Source organism: Ambystoma mexicanum, chromosome 10, assembly GCF_040938575.1.
Source record: "Ambystoma mexicanum isolate Mex_15411 chromosome 10, UKY_AmexF1_1, whole genome shotgun sequence".
NCBI classification, from domain to species: domain Eukaryota; kingdom Metazoa; phylum Chordata; class Amphibia; order Caudata; family Ambystomatidae; genus Ambystoma; species Ambystoma mexicanum.
Genome location: NC_090932.1, coordinates 512,222,227 through 512,239,337, shown reverse-complemented (window position 1 = coordinate 512,239,337; position 17,111 = coordinate 512,222,227). Strand labels below are relative to the sequence as shown.

At 48.6% G+C, this 17,111-nt stretch overlaps 1 protein-coding gene across 2 annotated transcripts in view; it reads right to left on the bottom strand.

Moving 5' to 3' along the window:
- The window catches only part of RYK (receptor like tyrosine kinase), a 1,007,965-nt gene that overhangs the window by 237,443 nt on the left and 753,411 nt on the right, over positions 1-17,111 (bottom strand). The gene's annotated exons all lie outside the window — the stretch shown is intronic.

Here is a 17,111-nt window from a genome sequence, read left to right as displayed (position 1 = left end):
TCTCGTGTGTGGTGTTCTCGTGTGTGGTGTTCTCGTGTGTGGTGTTCTCGTGTGTGGTGTTCTCGTGTGTGGTGTTCTCGTGTGTGGTGTTCTCGTGTGTGGTGTTCTCGTGTGTGGTGTTCTCGTGTGTGGTGTTCTCGTGTGTGGTGTTCTCGTGTGTGGTGTTCTCGTGTGTGGTGTTCTCGTGTGTGGTGTTCTCGTGTGTGGTGTTCTCGTGTGTGGTGTTCTCGTGTGTGGTGTTCTCGTGTGTGGTGTTCTCGTGTGTGGTGTTCTCGTGTGTGGTGTTCTCGTGTGTGGTGTTCTCGTGTGTGGTGTTCTCGTGTGTGGTGTTCTCGTGTGTGGTGTTCTCGTGTGTGGTGTTCTCGTGTGTGGTGTTCTCGTGTGTGGTGTTCTCGTGTGTGGTGTTCTCGTGTGTGGTGTTCTCGTGTGTGGTGTTCTCGTGTGTGGTGTTCTCGTGTGTGGTGTTCTCGTGTGTGGTGTTCTCGTGTGTGGTGTTCTCGTGTGTGGTGTTCTCGTGTGTGGTGTTCTCGTGTGTGGTGTTCTCGTGTGTGGTGTTCTCGTGTGTGGTGTTCTCGTGTGTGGTGTTCTCGTGTGTGGTGTTCTCGTGTGTGGTGTTCTCGTGTGTGGTGTTCTCGTGTGTGGTGTTCTCGTGTGTGGTGTTCTCGTGTGTGGTGTTCTCGTGTGTGGTGTTCTCGTGTGTGGTGTTCTCGTGTGTGGTGTTCGTGTGTGGTGTTCGTGTGTGGTGTTCGTGTGTGGTGTTCGTGTGCGACGTGTGTTCGTGTGCGACGTGTGTTCGTGTGCGACGTTCGTTCGTGTGCGACGTTCGTTCGTGTGCGACGTTCGTGAGTGTGTGTGTGATGTTCGTGAGTGTGTGTGTGATGTTCGTGTGTGTGTTATGTTCGTGAGTGTGTGTGTGTGTTATGTTCGTGAGTGTGTGTGTGTTATGTTCGTGTGTGTGTTATGTTCGTGAGTGTGTGTGTTATGTTCGTGAGTGTGTATGTGATGTTCGTGAGTGTGTATGTGATGTTCGTGAGTGTGTGTGATGTTCGTGAGTGTGTGATGTTCGTGAGTGTGTGTGTGATGTTCGTGAGTGTGTGTGTGATGTTCGTGAGTGTGTGTGTGATGTTCGTGAGTGTGTGTGTGATGTTCGTGAGTGTGTGATGTTCGTGTGTGTGATGTTTGTGTGATGTTTGTTCGTGTGTGTGTGTGATGTTTGTGTGTATGATGTTTGTTCGTGTGTGATGTTCGTGAGTGTGTGTGTGATGTTCGTGTGTGTGATGTTTGTGTGTGTGATGTTTGTTCGTGTGTGATGTTCGTGAGTGTGTGTGTGATGTTCGTGAGTGTGTGTGTGATGTTCGTGTGTGTGTGATGTTTGTGTGATGTTTGTTCGTGTGTGTGTGTGATGTTTGTTCGTGTGTGTGTGTGATGTTTGTTCGTGTGTGTGTGTGATGTGTGTGTGTGTGTGTGTGTGATGTTTGTTCGTGTGTGATGTTCGTGAGTGTGTGTGATGTTCGTGAGTGTGTGTGATGTTCGTGAGTGTGTGTGTGATGTTCGTGAGTGTGTGTGATGTTCGTGAGTGTGTGTGATGTTCGTGTGTGTGTGTGATGTTTGTTCGTGTGTGTGTGTGATGTTTGTTCGTGTGTGTGTGATGTTTGTTCGTGTGTGTGATGTGTGTGTGTGTGATGTTTGTGTGTGTGTGTGTGTGATGTTTGTTCGTGTGTGATGTTTGTTCGTGAGTGTGTGTGTCTGTGACGTTCGTGTGTGTCTGTGACGTTCGTGAGTGTCTGTGACGTTCGTGAGTGTCTGTGACGTTCGTGAGTGTCTGTGACGTTCGTGAGTGTCTGTGACGTTCGTGAGTGTCTGTGACGTTCGTGAGTGTCTGTGACGTTCGTGAGTGTCTGACGTTCGTGAGTGTGTGTGTGACATTCGTGAGTGTGTGTGTGACATTCGTGAGTGTGTGTGTGACATTCGTGAGTGTGACATTCGTGAGTGTGTGTGTGATGTTCGTGAGTGTGTGTGTGTGATATCAGTTTTTGTTAACCTGTGTTTTATTGCAGGTGGGGTTTGGACACGTGGGTGCGGGGTCCAGTTCTCCTAGGATTGAGGGAGACAGATCATTTTTTGTCCTGTAACTGAGGGTGGTGTTCTCGTGTGTGGTGTTCTCGTGTGTGGTGTTCTCGTGTGTGGTGTTCTCGTGTGTGGTGTTCTCGTGTGTGGTGTTCGTGTGTGGTGTTCGTGTGCGACGTGTGTTCGTGTGCGACGTTCGTTCGTGTGCGACGTTCGTTCGTGTGCGACGTTCGTTCGTGTGCGACGTTCGTTCGTGTGCGACGTTCGTTCGTGTGCGTGATGTTCGTGAGTGTGTGTGTGATGTTCGTGAGTGTGTGTGTGATGTTCGTGTGTGTTATGTTCGTGAGTGTGTGTGTGTGTTATGTTCGTGAGTGTGTGTGTGTTATGTTCGTGTGTGTGTGTTATGTTCGTGAGTGTGTGTGTTATGTTCGTGAGTGTGTATGTGATGTTCGTGAGTGTGTGTGTGATGTTCGTGAGTGTGTGTGTGATGTTCGTGAGTGTGTGTGTGATGTTCGTGAGTGTGTGTGATGTTCGTGAGTGTGTGTGTGATGTTCGTGAGTGTGTGTGTGATGTTCGTGAGTGTGTGTGTGATGTTCGTGAGTGTGTGTGTGATGTTCGTGAGTGTGTGTGTGATGTTCGTGTGTGTGATGTTTGTGTGATGTTTGTTCGTGTGTGTGTGTGATGTTTGTGTGTATGATGTTTGTTCGTGTGTGATGTTCGTGAGTGTGTGTGTGATGTTTGTGTGTGTGATGTTTGTGTGTGTGATGTTTGTTCGTGTGTGATGTTCGTGAGTGTGTGTGTGATGTTCGTGAGTGTGTGTGTGATGTTCGTGTGTGTGTGATGTTCGTGTGATGTTTGTTCGTGTGTGTGTGTGATGTTTGTTCGTGTGTGTGTGTGTGTGTGTGTGTGATGTTTGTTCGTGTGTGATGTTCGTGAGTGTGTGTGTGATGTTCGTGAGTGTGTGTGTGATGTTCGTGAGTGTGTGTGTGATGTTCGTGAGTGTGTGTGATGTTCGTGAGTGTGTGTGTGATGTTTGTTCGTGTGTGTGTGTGATGTTTGTTCGTGTGTGTGTGTGATGTTTGTTCGTGTGTGTGTGATGTTTGTTCGTGTGTGTGTGATGTGTGTGTGTGTGTGATGTTTGTGTGTGTGTGTGTGTGATGTTTGTTCGTGTGTGATGTTTGTTCGTGTGTGATGTTTGTTCGTGAGTGTGTGTGTCTGTGACGTTCGTGAGTGTCTGTGACGTTCGTGAGTGTCTGTGACGTTCGTGAGTGTCTGTGACGTTCGTGAGTGTCTGTGACGTTCGTGAGTGTCTGTGACGTTCGTGAGTGTCTGTGACGTTCGTGAGTGTCTGTGACGTTCGTGAGTGTCTGACGTTCGTGAGTGTCTGACGTTCGTGAGTGTGTGTGTGACATTCGTGAGTGTGTGTGTGACATTCGTGAGTGTGTGTGTGACATTCGTGAGTGTGTGTGTGACATTCGTGAGTGTGTGTGTGACATTCGTGAGTGTGTGTGTGTGATATCAGTTTTTGTTAACCTGTGTTTTATTGCAGGTGGGGTTTGGACACGTGGGTGCGGGGTCCAGTTCTCCTAGGATTGAGGGAGACAGATCATTTTTTGTCCTGTAACTGAGGGTGGACAATTTGGGTGGTTGGACTCATGGGTGGCTATCCATGTATTTAGTTTGTTGTGTGGGTGATGGAACAAGTTACTTACCTGTAACTGTTGTTCTCCAGCATGGGTCTGGCATGGATTCACATGCTCATGAATATTCCCAGTCAGGCTGGGAATCCTCGGTAAAGAAAAAATCAGTATCAGTTTTGTTTCTGATCTGTCTTTCTTAGAAGTAACCAATCACTGATCTCTGGGTCATACTGCCCCCAGCCAATGACTGCCCTCTCCCTAAGCCCCGCCTCCTTTAGCCATCCTCAGATTTGGTAGCACGCCAAGTGGCAGTATGACCAAGTGAAGAGCCGCAGAGGGGTAGGTGGGAGGGTTTGCATGTGAATCCATGCCAGACCCATGCGGGAGAACAACAGTTAGAGGTAAGTAACTTGTTCCTTCTCCAGCATGTGGTCTGGCATGGATTCACATGCTCATAAATAAAAGAATACATAGCAGTATACACATGCACAACCACGGGAGGTGGCAACAGGCTCAACATTAAGCAATACAACAACTCAACATTAAGCATCTCTTACCTCCTCACCAGGCTTACCTTAAGCGAACAGGTTGCGCAGCACTGCTTGGCCGACCCTGGACTCCTCCCCGGAGTCCCGATCGACGCAGTAGAATCTTCTGAAGGCGTGCATCGACCTCCACATAGTAGCCCTGCAGATGTCCAGAAGGGGCACACCAGACAGGAACGCCATGGTAGCAGCGATCGCTCTGGTCGAATGGGCTCTCGGACGGCCGGGCAGCGGTCGGTTTGCCAACCGGTGACAATGCATGATGCATCCGGAGAGCCATCTGGAAATGGAAGCCTTCGAGAGAGCCTTCCCTTGGTTCACAGGTCCAAAGTTTACAAACATTTGTGACGTCTTCCGAAAACCCTTTGTGCGGTCCACGTAGAACTTCAGCGCTCTAGCTACATCCAGCGAGTGCAAAGTCCTCTCGGCCGGTGTCGAAGGCGACGGGAAGAAAACTGGTAACACCAAGGGCTCGTTGAGGTGGAAGTACGACGGCATCTTGGGCATGAAGGAGGGGTGCGTCCTCAGCACTACCCTCGTGTCATGAAAAGTCAAATATGGAGGCTTGCAAGATAGGGCCTGAATCTCTCCCACTCGTCGTGCAGAGGTGATGGCCACGAGGAACGCTGTCTTCCATGACAGGAACTTCAAAGGCGCCGAATGCATAGGCTCGAATGGGGCTCCCATGAGCCTGGTCAGCACCACATTAAGCTCCCACACCGGGGCAGGGGCCTTCACCGGCGGGAATGATCGGAATAGTCCCTTCATAAATTCCTTCACCAGGCAATGAGACCACAAGGACACCCATCCCGTAGTCCTGGTATATCGGGAGATGGCAGCCAGATGTATTTTGATGGAGGCGTGAGCCAGTCCAGCTTTGGCCAGCGACAAAGGGGCTGTAATCCGCAGAGGGTGAATCTTCTGTGCACGGCACTAGACAGAGACCCTCTTCCATTTATTACCGTAACACTTGAGGGTTGAGGACGCCCTGGCCTTTGCAAGAACCTCTCTGCAATCAGCCGGGATATCGTACCCTCCAAACTCTAGTGCTGCAGGAGCCAGGCCTGCAAGTTCAGCGACTGTGGGTCGTGATGGAGAATGGCGCCTCCTTCTCTGGAGAGAAGATCTGCGTCCGCCGGCAGCTTGACTGTTGGGGACGTTGACAAGTCCAGAAGGTCCGGGAACCAGATCTGCCTCGGCCACGCCGGTGCGACGAGGATCATCCTGCACCTGGACTTCTTGAGCTGGTTGACGAGGCAGAGCAGCAACGGAGGGAACGCGTATAGAAACAGGCCATCCCAAGGGAACGAGAAAGCATCGCCCATGCTCCTCGGCTGTGGGAACCTGCTGGCGAACCTCTGGCACTTGGAGTTCGTCGTCGTCGCGAACAGGTCGATCTGGGGTTTGCCCCATCGTTGGAAGAGTCGATCCACTTGGTCCTGGCGCAGCTCCCAGCTCCCAGCTGAGTGAGTCTGCGATGGTGTTTTTTTATTCCTGCCAGGTGGAAGGGAACCAGAAACATCCCCTGGGCGACGGCCCAGTGCCACAGATCCTGGGCCTCCTTGGATAGGGCTGGGGATCTGGTGCCTCCTTGCTTCGGTATATAGAACATCGTGGTGGTGTTTTCGCCAGGATTTGAAATTCCGTGCCTGACGTGAGGTGAGCACGGATGCCCCACCATAAGATCGCCGACGGAACTTCTCGTCGAGAGGGATCCTGTCCTCGAAACAGCCCCTCGCCTGAAGCCAGCGGGCGTCGTGGAACTCCTGTAGCGGACTCATCCGAAGTCTGCAAAGGGGTACAAGATATAAGCACGAGGACATCATCCCGAGGAGGGACTTGATGGACCTCACCCTGGCCACGTCCGTGGCTAGCAGGCGCCGCACCTTGCCCAGGATGATCTTGGTCCGCTCCCAAAAACAGTGCTATCTGCGATGGAACCAGGTGGGATTTGGGGTAGTTGATGGCGAACCGCAGGTCCATGAGCAACCGGATGGTCCCCGCCGTGTGTTTGACGGCGAGTTCCCTTGTCCCTGCCCGGATTAGCCAGTCGTCCAGGTAGGGGTAAACGTGGATCCCCTGCAGACGCAGCCGCCACTGGTGCTAGGCTCCACCGTTTCTACTTCCGACAACGGGTAGCCATTTCGGAATTCTTCTACGCCCCTCGAGGGTGAAGTTTTCGTCGAGTTTACACTTCTTGGAGATCTCTGGAAGATCTGCGGCCTACCTCAACGGACATGGCCCAGGACAAGGGAAGCTCGACGCCCGGATCCAAGCTGTTCAGGTGCTTCCCTGGATGCAGATTGCAGAACGTTTTCAAGGAGGACGAGCACTCGCGTTGTCTCTACTGTCTTCATGAGGACAAGACGCACGTGGAGTAGGACTGTGCGTTCTGCAAGAACCTTTCGGAACGGACCAAACAAGATCGTCGTTCCCGCCTTGCCGCCTGGCAGGAGAAGGGCACAGCAGGTGAGAAGACGAAGAAAAAGTCTGAGCGGGCTTCTAAGTCGCGTGAGGGCGCCCCGGCGACGGGGGCCCAACAGAAGGCCAAGCACCGTGAGTCCGCGGGCACTAGGAGCGCCGAAAGGTCGGGCTCTTCCGCTGCCGGGCAGGGCGCTACTTCTCCGGCACGTTTGACCACGAGCCAGCGCTCTGGTTCGGGGAAAAGGAAATACGAGAACCCGGGTAAGCCGCTGGAGCGGACCCGGTCGATCTCGAAGGGGGAGCGAGGTGCTGCCCCTCCCCCCAAGGTGAAGGCCCAGGACGCACCTAAGGTGGTGAGGGCTTTGATCCATCCGGCAAAGGCCTCTGCCGAAGTGGTCGCTGCGACCCTGGCAAAGCCGGATGAGACTACGCCAGTGGAAATGGCCTCTGGGCCCAGAGTATCCCTGCCACCGCGGAGGGAATCTTCTTTCCAGCCCATCGCTAAGACTTCGTGAAGCCCCTGGCGGAAAAAGGGGGGGGGGGGCGGTGGCCATTACAGACTCGGAATCAGCCTCTGAGGAGGAGCTGGTAGAAACCGAGAAGGGCCTCAACGAGAGGTCCATAGGCCTCAATGAGAGCATAGGCCTCAAGGAGAGGTTTATAGGCCTCAACGAGAGGTTAGAGTGTTCAAATCCCAGGGGGCGGCCCCTGCTGACGTGATCAAGGATAGCGACGATGGCGACGTAGAGGGCCCAGTGGAACGGCCATCCCGTCCGTCGCAGCCATTACCGAGCCTCAGGATAGCTCGGTGGCCATTTTGTTGGCAATCCAATCCTTATGTACTGAGATAAGGACGATGTTACCATGGACCCCGAGGAGGATCGCAAGAGAGGGAGTGTGAGTCTAGATTAGAGAGCAGGTCATCATAGGTTTTCAGGAGAGCAGTTTCTGTGACTCTGGATGCCCTGAAACTGGACTGGTGATCAAGGAGGCAGCCAGCCATTTCGGTGTGGAGGCTCAGTTGGGGGATGACCAGCTTCTCCATGAGTTTGCCAAAGAAGAACAAGTTACTTACCAACTGTAACGTTCTTTCGATTGGATGTTCCACCCACGTATTCCTCATTTTACGATAATCGTATCCAGCTTCAGCTGATTCTGAAACATTTTTCACCAGGGGGCGCTGTGTTCGAGACCACGGAGTCGAAGTCCCTCGAGGGCTGCCGTCGGATGTGGACGTCATCTGCTGTATAAAGGGCTCAAGCAGCGCCCATTACCTCAGTTCTGTTTTTACAGTGTTCACGGTCGCATCAGTTGATCAGGCTTCAAGTCTTCAGGCTCTTAAGGAAGTCAAAGTGCAACTGGCGTAAACTGTACGGAGGGGTAGGATGGGAGGGTCGATGAGGAATACGTGGGAGGAACATCCAATCGAAAGAACGTTACAGTTGGTAAGTAACTTGTTCCTCGAATGGATTGTGTCCTCCCACGTATTCCTCATCTTATGATAGACTCCATAGCAGTGGTAATTTTGGAGGTGGGAGTACTAGAAATGTTTATTATGGACTGAATAAAGGACAGCTTTTGCAAATAGTCCTCCTTGGTATGAAGTAGAATCCAAGCAGTAATGCTTTACAAAGGTGTGCATTGACAACCAGGTGGCCACAGCACAAATATCCTGCACCGGGACGCCCCTCTAAAGAGCCGTGGAAGTTGCCATGCCTCTGGTTGAATGAGCCCTTAATCCATCTGGAGGCTCTTTCCCAGCTAGTTTGGAGCATTCAGAAACTGCTATAATTATCCATCTGGATAGAGTTTGTATAGATACTGCAAGGCCCAATTTGTGCCTGGTATATCCAACAAATAGTTGGTCACATTGTCAGAGATTTGCCAATCTGGAAATGTAGAAACTGAGAGCCCTTTTTGGGTCCAGTCTATGTAACCCTTCCTCTTCCTTACTAGCGTGAGGTGGAGGATAAAAGGAAGGTAAGAATCTTTTGTAACAGATGAAAATCAGATACTATTTTAGGCAAGAAAAATGGCTTGACTTTTAAAATAACCTTGTCACTATGGAAAACGGTGTGAGGAGGCTTACAAGACAGTGCCTGCAACTCATTTACCCTGCGGGCTGATGTTATATCCACTAACAGAATTGTTTTAAGAGTGAGCAGTCTTAATGGACAAGAACGTAAAGGTTCGAAAGGAGCACACACGAGAAATTTTAAGACTAGATTTACATCCCAGATGGGCACCTGAAAAGGTGTCAGAGGGTATATATTTGTCAACCATTTCAAGTACTTAATGACTAAAGGCATTTTAAAATAGGACGCCTCTTCCGAGGAGCGCTTAAAGATAGATAGCGCTGCCAAGTAACCTTTTATCATTCCAACTTGGAGCCCCAAATTGGCTAAGTGTAAGAGAAAATAAAGTACTGTTGGAGTATTACAAAGAAATGGATCCACATTATTATCCCTGCACCAGTTACTGAACTTGTTCCAACGACACAGATACAGGGATTTTGTTGCTGGCCTTCTGGCCGAAAGCAAAATCTCCATTACGTCATCCGGTAGGTCCCAATCCTTATATCTTAACCTCTGAGAAACCATGTGTGAAGGCCGAGTGTCTTGATCTCTGGATGGAGAACCCGACCTTCCTCTTGCAAGACAAGATCCTCTTTGTGGAAGACGTATTGAAGGGCAGATGGACATGTCCAGAAGGTCCGGGTACCATGTCGTCTTGGCCCAATCCGGGGTAATTAGGATCATGGTTTTCCTGAACTTTCTCAACCTTCTGATTACGTGAGGAATCACGGGGCCTGGAGGAAACGCGTAAAGAAGTGGAAATACCCAGTCCACTACAAAAGCGTCCCCCTCTTGGGGGAAATTCCCTTGAGCAATACAGTTTGCACTTCCGGTTGGCCCCGGTTGCAAACAGATCCACTTGAGGGGTTCCCCAAAGGGTGAAGATCTCTTGAAGGACTTCCTGAGCTAGCTCCCATTCGTGAGAGACTTTGCTTTGTCTGCTCAGAGCGTCTGCCGCCGTGTTTAGCTCTCCGGCGAGGTGAACTGCCGATAGATTCCTTCTTGCATTGCCCAGAACCAGAGCTGCATTGCCTCTCTGCACAGTGGTAGTGACTCTGCAACTCCTCTTTTGTTGAGGTAGTACATGGCCACTGTGTTGTCCGTCATTATCAGGACATTCTTTCCCTGTACAGAGGGCAGATAAGCCTTCAGCGCTAGTCTGATTGCTCTCAGCTCCAAAAGTTTAATGTGTAGTTTGGACTCCAATGGAGACTTACGACTGCTGATTGTCAGATCGTTGGTGTGGGCTCCCTACCCCGTGAGTGAGGCATCTGTCACTACCGTTATCTCCGACCATGGTTGCCAAAAAGGTTCCCCCTTGAGGATATTCTCCTTGCAAGTCCACCATAGGAGATCTTGAGCCACTTTGGTCGGGACTTGTAGAAGATCTGACATCTCCCCTGAAAACTGGGACCATTGGGTCCCGAGGGCCCACTGCAGGGATCTCATCCTCAATCTGGCCTCTGGCACCAGAAAAATGCAGGATGCCATGAGGCCTAGCAACCTTAGAAAGTCAAATGCCGGTAGATGTTGGCCATTTTGAAATTTCATTACCATCTGCAGAATGTGGTGAGCTCTCTCCTCGGGAGGCGAGGCTTTCCCTGAGGAAGTTTCCAGGATCACTCCGATTAATTGGAGTTTTTAGCTTGGAATCATTTGTGGCTTCTTGTAATTGAGGGAGAAGCCCAGACTGTGTAAGAAGTGGCAGTCAAGGCAAGATGTTCCTGGACTCGTTCGGATTAACTCGTCCTGATTAGCCAATCGTCCAGATAAGGGCAGACGTGAATTTACCCCTTCTTCTGATACTCGCTGCCACCACCGCCATCAGTTTGGTGAAAACCCTCGGGTGGAGGTTAGCCCAAATGGTAGAACCTGAAACTGATAATGAGAACCACCAATTGCGAACCTTAGGTACTTTCTGTGCTTGAGATGGATTGGCACATGAAAGTAAGCGTCCTGAAGGTCCAATGAAACCAGCCAGTCCACAAGCTGAAGAGCTTGAAGGATCTGAGAAAGGGTCACCATCTTGAACTTGTCCTTCTGCGGAACTTGTTCAAGCTTCGCAAGTCCAAGATGGGTCTCAATCCTCTGTCCTTTTTGGGGATGAGAAAATAGGGGGGGGTGGGTGTATCAGCCCTTGTCCTCTGCGCTACAGGTACATCATGTTCTATTGCACCTTTCTCTAGCAGGGTTCAAATCTCCTGCACAAGGAGCGGGTCTGGAATTTTTACAGAGTTGGCTCCCGGTGGATGATCTTGAGGTCCTTGACGAAATGGAAGACAGTAATCATGGGTCACTATCTCTAGTGCTCAGCCATCTGACGTAATACCCCGCCATTTGTCCAGATACCAAGTGATTCTGCCTGCCACCGGGGTTTTGTGGGTTAAGACCTCAAAGTGGCTTTGCAGCGGCTGCAGAAGTGGCTGAGGAGGTAGTAGCCGCTGCTGTGGCTGATCTAGCACCTCTCCCTTTTCCACCACGAAAAGGTTTTCTCTGTTGGCCTCTGACTGGCCTGCCCCCTCCCTTTTCCAAAAGAGGAATAAAAGCGAAAGGAGCGACTCTTCCAGGAAGATGAGCCTGCGTAAGAGTGTTGTTGAGGTTGCCTTATAGCGGCGCCAAGTGATTTTGCTGCTGCTTTTGAGGTCTGCAGCTTTTCCAGGCTCTCGTCCGCCTTGCTGGCAAACAACCTCAAGCCATCAAAGGGCATATTAAGTAATCTAGACTGCACATCAGGTGCAAAACCAGATTTTCTTAGCCATGCAAATCTACGCAAGACTGTGCTAGATGCCATGGACCTGCTTATACTATCCGCAGTGTCCAATCCTGACTGAAGGCATTCCTCCATAGCCTCTTTACCATCTTTCACTATAGGCAGGAAACCATCCCGTTCCTCACCTTCCGGGATGTGTTCAGCTGCTGATGACATGCAGTCCCACGGGGTATAAGTAAATCTTGCTAATGTGCAAGCGACATTAGTCTATTTCAGGGCCATGCTGCCCGAAGTAAAAGCTTTCCGGGCCCAAGTATCAACTTTATCGTCCCCGTCTGGTGGTATCGATAGGTAAGTTGATTACATAGTGGAGGTTGCAGCTTGAACCACTAGACTTTCAGGCGATGGATGTTTGGAAAAATATTCTGCATCTGATAAAGCTGGCCTATATTTTGGAACCAGTTTCTTATTTACTGCTGCAATTGAATCAGTATTCCAATGTATCATTACCCTTTTTTGCAGTGCTTTGTGAAATGGAAGAACATGATCTTTTAAGGGACCCTCACTCAGGATGTCAGTCATGTCATCCTGGTCAAAATCTGGGGAAGATGCTTTCCAACCCATAACATCAATGACCCTTCCCATAACTATAACTGGGATCAGCACGATCTGTAGGGTCTGGCCTTTCAAAATCCACTTCAGGTGAAGTGTCTAAGCCACTGGCATTTTGTAGGCAGTCATAAAGGTCTGTTATCTTAGACTATGTGTCCACTAGTTCTTCAGGAACCTCTCTGGCTCCAAATCTAACTCCAGATGTAGCGATAGCCTCTTCAGAGGAATGTTCTTCATATATAGATGACATGGATTAAAAAATTCCTGTCTAGGTTGAGGGCGGAAAGTCTTTTCATGCATAAAAGGTGGAATTTGCCTAGGTATAGACAATGGCATCGACTTGGGTCTTGGTATCAAAGAAGGCCTCAATAAAGGCGTCAAAGGTGTCGATAGGGTAGACGTTGGCTTCAATGCTGTCGAAGAAGGCTTTGATACCGCTAAAGGTGTCGACGTCATTTTTGTCAGTTGTCTCGATGCTATGATCGTTGACTGTGTCAAGTAGAGTCTTGGTTTCGTCTTCAATGTCGATTCTGCTAGCCCCGATTTATGCACCGGGGGCTTAGACTTAGTGCGTCGGGGAACTTTCCCTTGAAGACACTCTCCACTCTTTTTCCAACCCTTGCGTGTTATGATTTTGATTTTCCTCTGTCAACTTTAGAGTGAGTAGAGGCATGATCACCACACGGCAACTTCGAGGGGGTCTGGGCTGCTTTCTCGAATATCTTAAGCATCGAAGCCCTGAAAGCCTCCCATTTTTCTGGGGAATCGTGCTTAGACGGGTCCTCTCAGAAGACGAGGAAGACGACCTATGATGTCGCTTTTTTGACTTTTTAGTGGAGGACGAGGAAGATTTCCTCGAGCGACTTTCCGATCTCTACCTCCTCGACTCGTGACAAGATTTTCTACCGGATTCATCCGAATCCTTTTGTCTTTCCGAAGACTTATATTTCTCCTCCCCCACCGCCAGCTTACCTATGCGTTCCCTAAGAGCCTTATTTGACATGGCCTGACAGGACCCGCACTCATCAACCCAGTGGTCTGAGCTGAGGCACCAGAGGCAATTCCGATGGGGGTCAGAGACATCTACCTGCCACACTTCAGACATTTTTTTAACCCTGTCTCGGGTGTGGAGGGAGTTGAAGACGAGGACATCGTCAAAGAAATTCTTGATGCGCCGTTCGTAACACGAAGCAGTTCTGTCGGAAAAACTGAACTGAGGTAACGGGCGCTGCTCGATCCCTTTATACAGCGGATGACGTCGACAGCGGCCCTCGAGGGACTTCGACTCTGTGGTCTCGAACACAGTGCCCCATGGTGAAAAAAAATTCCAAAGGAGCTGAAGCTGGGATACGATTATCATAAGATGAGGAATATGTGGGAGGAAACAATCCATTCCAAAAGGGTGACAGAGATAGGGCGATAGTCGGCAAGAAGTGTCAGCCGACAGCTTTTTTAGGAGAGCGTGCACAAGAGTGTTTAATGGGTTGTGGGAAGGAGCCAGTGGCAAAGGAATGGTTCCACAGGTCAGCCAAGGCTGGGGCAAGAGAGGCGATGTTGTGCTTGATGGTTGTGGAGGAGCATGGGAGCACCTGCTTAGAGAAGACTTTCATAGAGCGGACAACTCTAGAAATCTCATCTGGTGCAATGGGAGAGAAGAAGGTGAGTATAGGGAGAGCACAGGCGGCAAGGGAGGCAAGAGAAGGGGGGGGTGTGGAGGGGAGCAGAGGACAGGATGTCCAGAGTTTTGGAGAAGTGGGCAGCCAGTGCAGTTAGTCTGGGAGGGTGGCAGAAACTGCAGTAGGATTGGCAAGTTCTTTGCAGATTTTTAAAAGTTCAGCCATGTTATTGGAAGCTCTAGAGATGCAGGCTTGGACATGAGCCCTCTTTTTGGACCAGATGGCGAGCCGATATTGCCTTTGCAGTAGGAAGCAAGCCAATTTATCAGAGAATGAGCTAGATGCTTGCCCCTTCCACTCTGCACTTGCGTTTCAAAGCTGCCAAGTCAGAGTCATACCAAGAGTTGTATTTGGAGGCAGGCTTCATGAAGATCCTGACAGGGGCAAGGATGTCAAGGGTGTTAGAGATATAGAGACGGAGGTTAGCTAGAACAGAGTCAAACAGAGTCAAATGAAGGGGGAGGAGGGTGGTGAAGGAAGAGGCAAATACAGCGACTGACACTTCATCGGTCGAATGACTGAGAAGCAGACTATCCGTGCAGGCCAAGGCATCATCAGGGGACAGGGGATGTCAAGGTGGGAAGAGAGGAGAGTGATTAGACCAGGAGAAGGGTAGTAAGAGGGTTGGAGAGTTGGATGTCTGTTGAGATGAGTGCATCCAAAGTGTGTCCCGAAGAGTGGGTTGGGCCAGAGGGAAGGATAGTGAGGGAAAGGGAGTGGCAGAGGTTGTGAAAGAGTACAGTGGCCACATCTGGATAGTCGAGATGGATGTTAAAGTCCCCAAGGTAGACAGGTTTGGGAGAGGAGGCAAGAAAAGAGGACAGGTCCGCCCACTCCGAGAGGCAGAGGGAGGTTGGTCTGGGGGGTCTGTAGATGGTAGCAAGAGTAAGAGAGAAGGTAGGCGAGACAGATAGCCCGCAGACTAGGCTTTCAAAGTGTGAGAAGGTTTGTGTGGGGATGATGGCGGCAGGAACCCACTCATGGAAGATCATTTGGAAGTTGAGAGATGGCAGACGCCTGTCAAGAAGGAGGAAGTTTGGCCTAGAGCCCTGGGTCATGATAGTGCCATTGTCATAGAGATGAATGGTGCACTTGGAAGATGCAAAGTGAGCCAAGAGCACTTTCCATCTGGTTCCACCAGTAAAGGGCGAGGAAGAAAAGGGGAGAGGACAGAAACCATATGAGTCCATAAATCAGAAGAAGGAACAGCAAAGAGAATGTCAGTGATAGTCTGTGAAGCATTGATGTAGGTGTCTGCAATGGGCAGACCAGGGTTGGAACTCAAGACTATCTTTTAAAATGTCTTCCTTCCCGACTTCATAAGAGGAGGGGGATAGGTGATGGAGAAGCAATTAGGATAGGGGAGGCGAAGAGCACCATAGGGGCAGGGACAAAAAAAACAGGGTGAGGGGGTGAGAAATAGGGTTTGAAGCACCATGCAACAATATAATCTGACCAGGCGGCCAAGCAGCCAAAAATAAAGCCCTCAACTGTCAATGAATTAAAGTAGTTATGTAAGGAGGAATGGGCTAAAAGGAATCACAATCAATGTGAGAATGGTTAATTAGATTAACTGTTTAGTTGAAGTCATTGCTGCTCCATCAGTTGCAACTAGATACTAGATCTAAAGGTTCACATTATACTTTAACTTATGAAATCTAAACAGATTTTATGTTTGCGATAGTCAAAACGCCTAGGGAATTTACAAATGTTTGACACTATTCTCTAAGCAGCATTACCCGCTATGTCAGAGACATGCTCAAGAGACCAATACCCATGAGAACATCCAAATGCAAGCAGTTGGAATGACCCACGTAGGGCGCTTCTACTTTATAGAGAGACATTAGACTTGACCATTTCAGAATAGACACTATAATTTTACAATGAATCCTCCAGGTGTAGGGGGATATTAAATGAAAGCTATCGTAATGCTACTTTGAAAGAAATAATCAAGTACAATTTGGAAATCAACAGCTGCGGGGGTAACACATTTATTTGTTGGGTTTTATTGTACCAGGTAATTGGAACAATAACTAGACTAAAAAAAGAACCTAACACACACAACCCAAAGAACTTACCAATCAGACAGGTGCCAGTGAACACAGTTGGAATATTTCTTTAATATGAGGCAACAATGCAATAACATTAAAACTATTACTGGTAGATATCGGAGCTTTTTGCAGCATACTCAAAAAGATGTTGCAAATCAGATCTGCAGCCGTCACTTCTGTGTGGATACACTTGCACAATTCAGTGAAATTCGATTTAGTTGAGTGAATAATGACAATTTTTAAATTACTCGATAAAATTGAAGCCAAGCTGTGGCGTCGTATTTTAAAGGTGTCAACCGGTTTACCCATTGGCGGCTAGGAGATTTGAGCTGGGGATCATTAAGTGCACACGTAAAACAGCATTTACCATCTCTTTACCTTAAATTGAACACTATAGTTTCTAACTCTGTATACAAGGATCTGAGAGCTTCACTCACTACTGCCAATGTACCATTGAAAGGCAGCCAATACTTATTATCTTTAAGAGTTAAATGTGAATCATAATTGTCTAACATTGGCATGGACAGTAAAATACTAATTTAGAACACTAATAAAGTGAAGAAGGCACTTTATGATCAAGACTGGGTGATGACTACTGACAACTTCCCCTCCTATTCGTCTATGAAGAGCCTACAATTTGACTATTAAAAGGCGTGGGGCTCCCACTTCTATTAACTCAATTTCCTAATCGTTTTTACCATTCTATTTTATTAAAACTGTGTTGGAACATACTTTTAACTAAAGAGATTTTATTAAGACGCATGAAATCACCCAGTCTGAGTCCACTTGCCACTCCTGTAACAAAGGAGACATGGAAACAGCTAGACACTTGGTCTTAGAATGCAGTATGTTTTTGGATCGGTCAAGGTTTTTATGAATATATTTTCCAGGATCACTACATGCGATAATAACCTAATATGGACCAGATGTTTGAATGTTTCTAATGTAGCTTAGGTGTTGGCAGTGGCAGATTTCATCAAAACTATGAATGTACTGCAAAAGAATGTTCTTAATTTGTTGCAGATAAAATTTGCAATTTTTACATTTGGTTTTAAGACATTGTTTAAACTGTATTGTGAATTGTATTGCAGCACATTTTTTTAGATGATCTTAATCAATGTAATCTGTGATCTACAATATCTATGTTCTCCTTGGATTGGGTCTTTTGTCTGCCCCTTTTATTTAAACATCTTACTTCTGTTAATGTAGCTAACTTTTTTTCTCTTTAGTTATGGTCTGTGTTGCACTCTCCTATTAAGTCTCAACTTTGTAAATTGTATACTTTGTCTTTTCACTTTGTAAAGGTTTCTT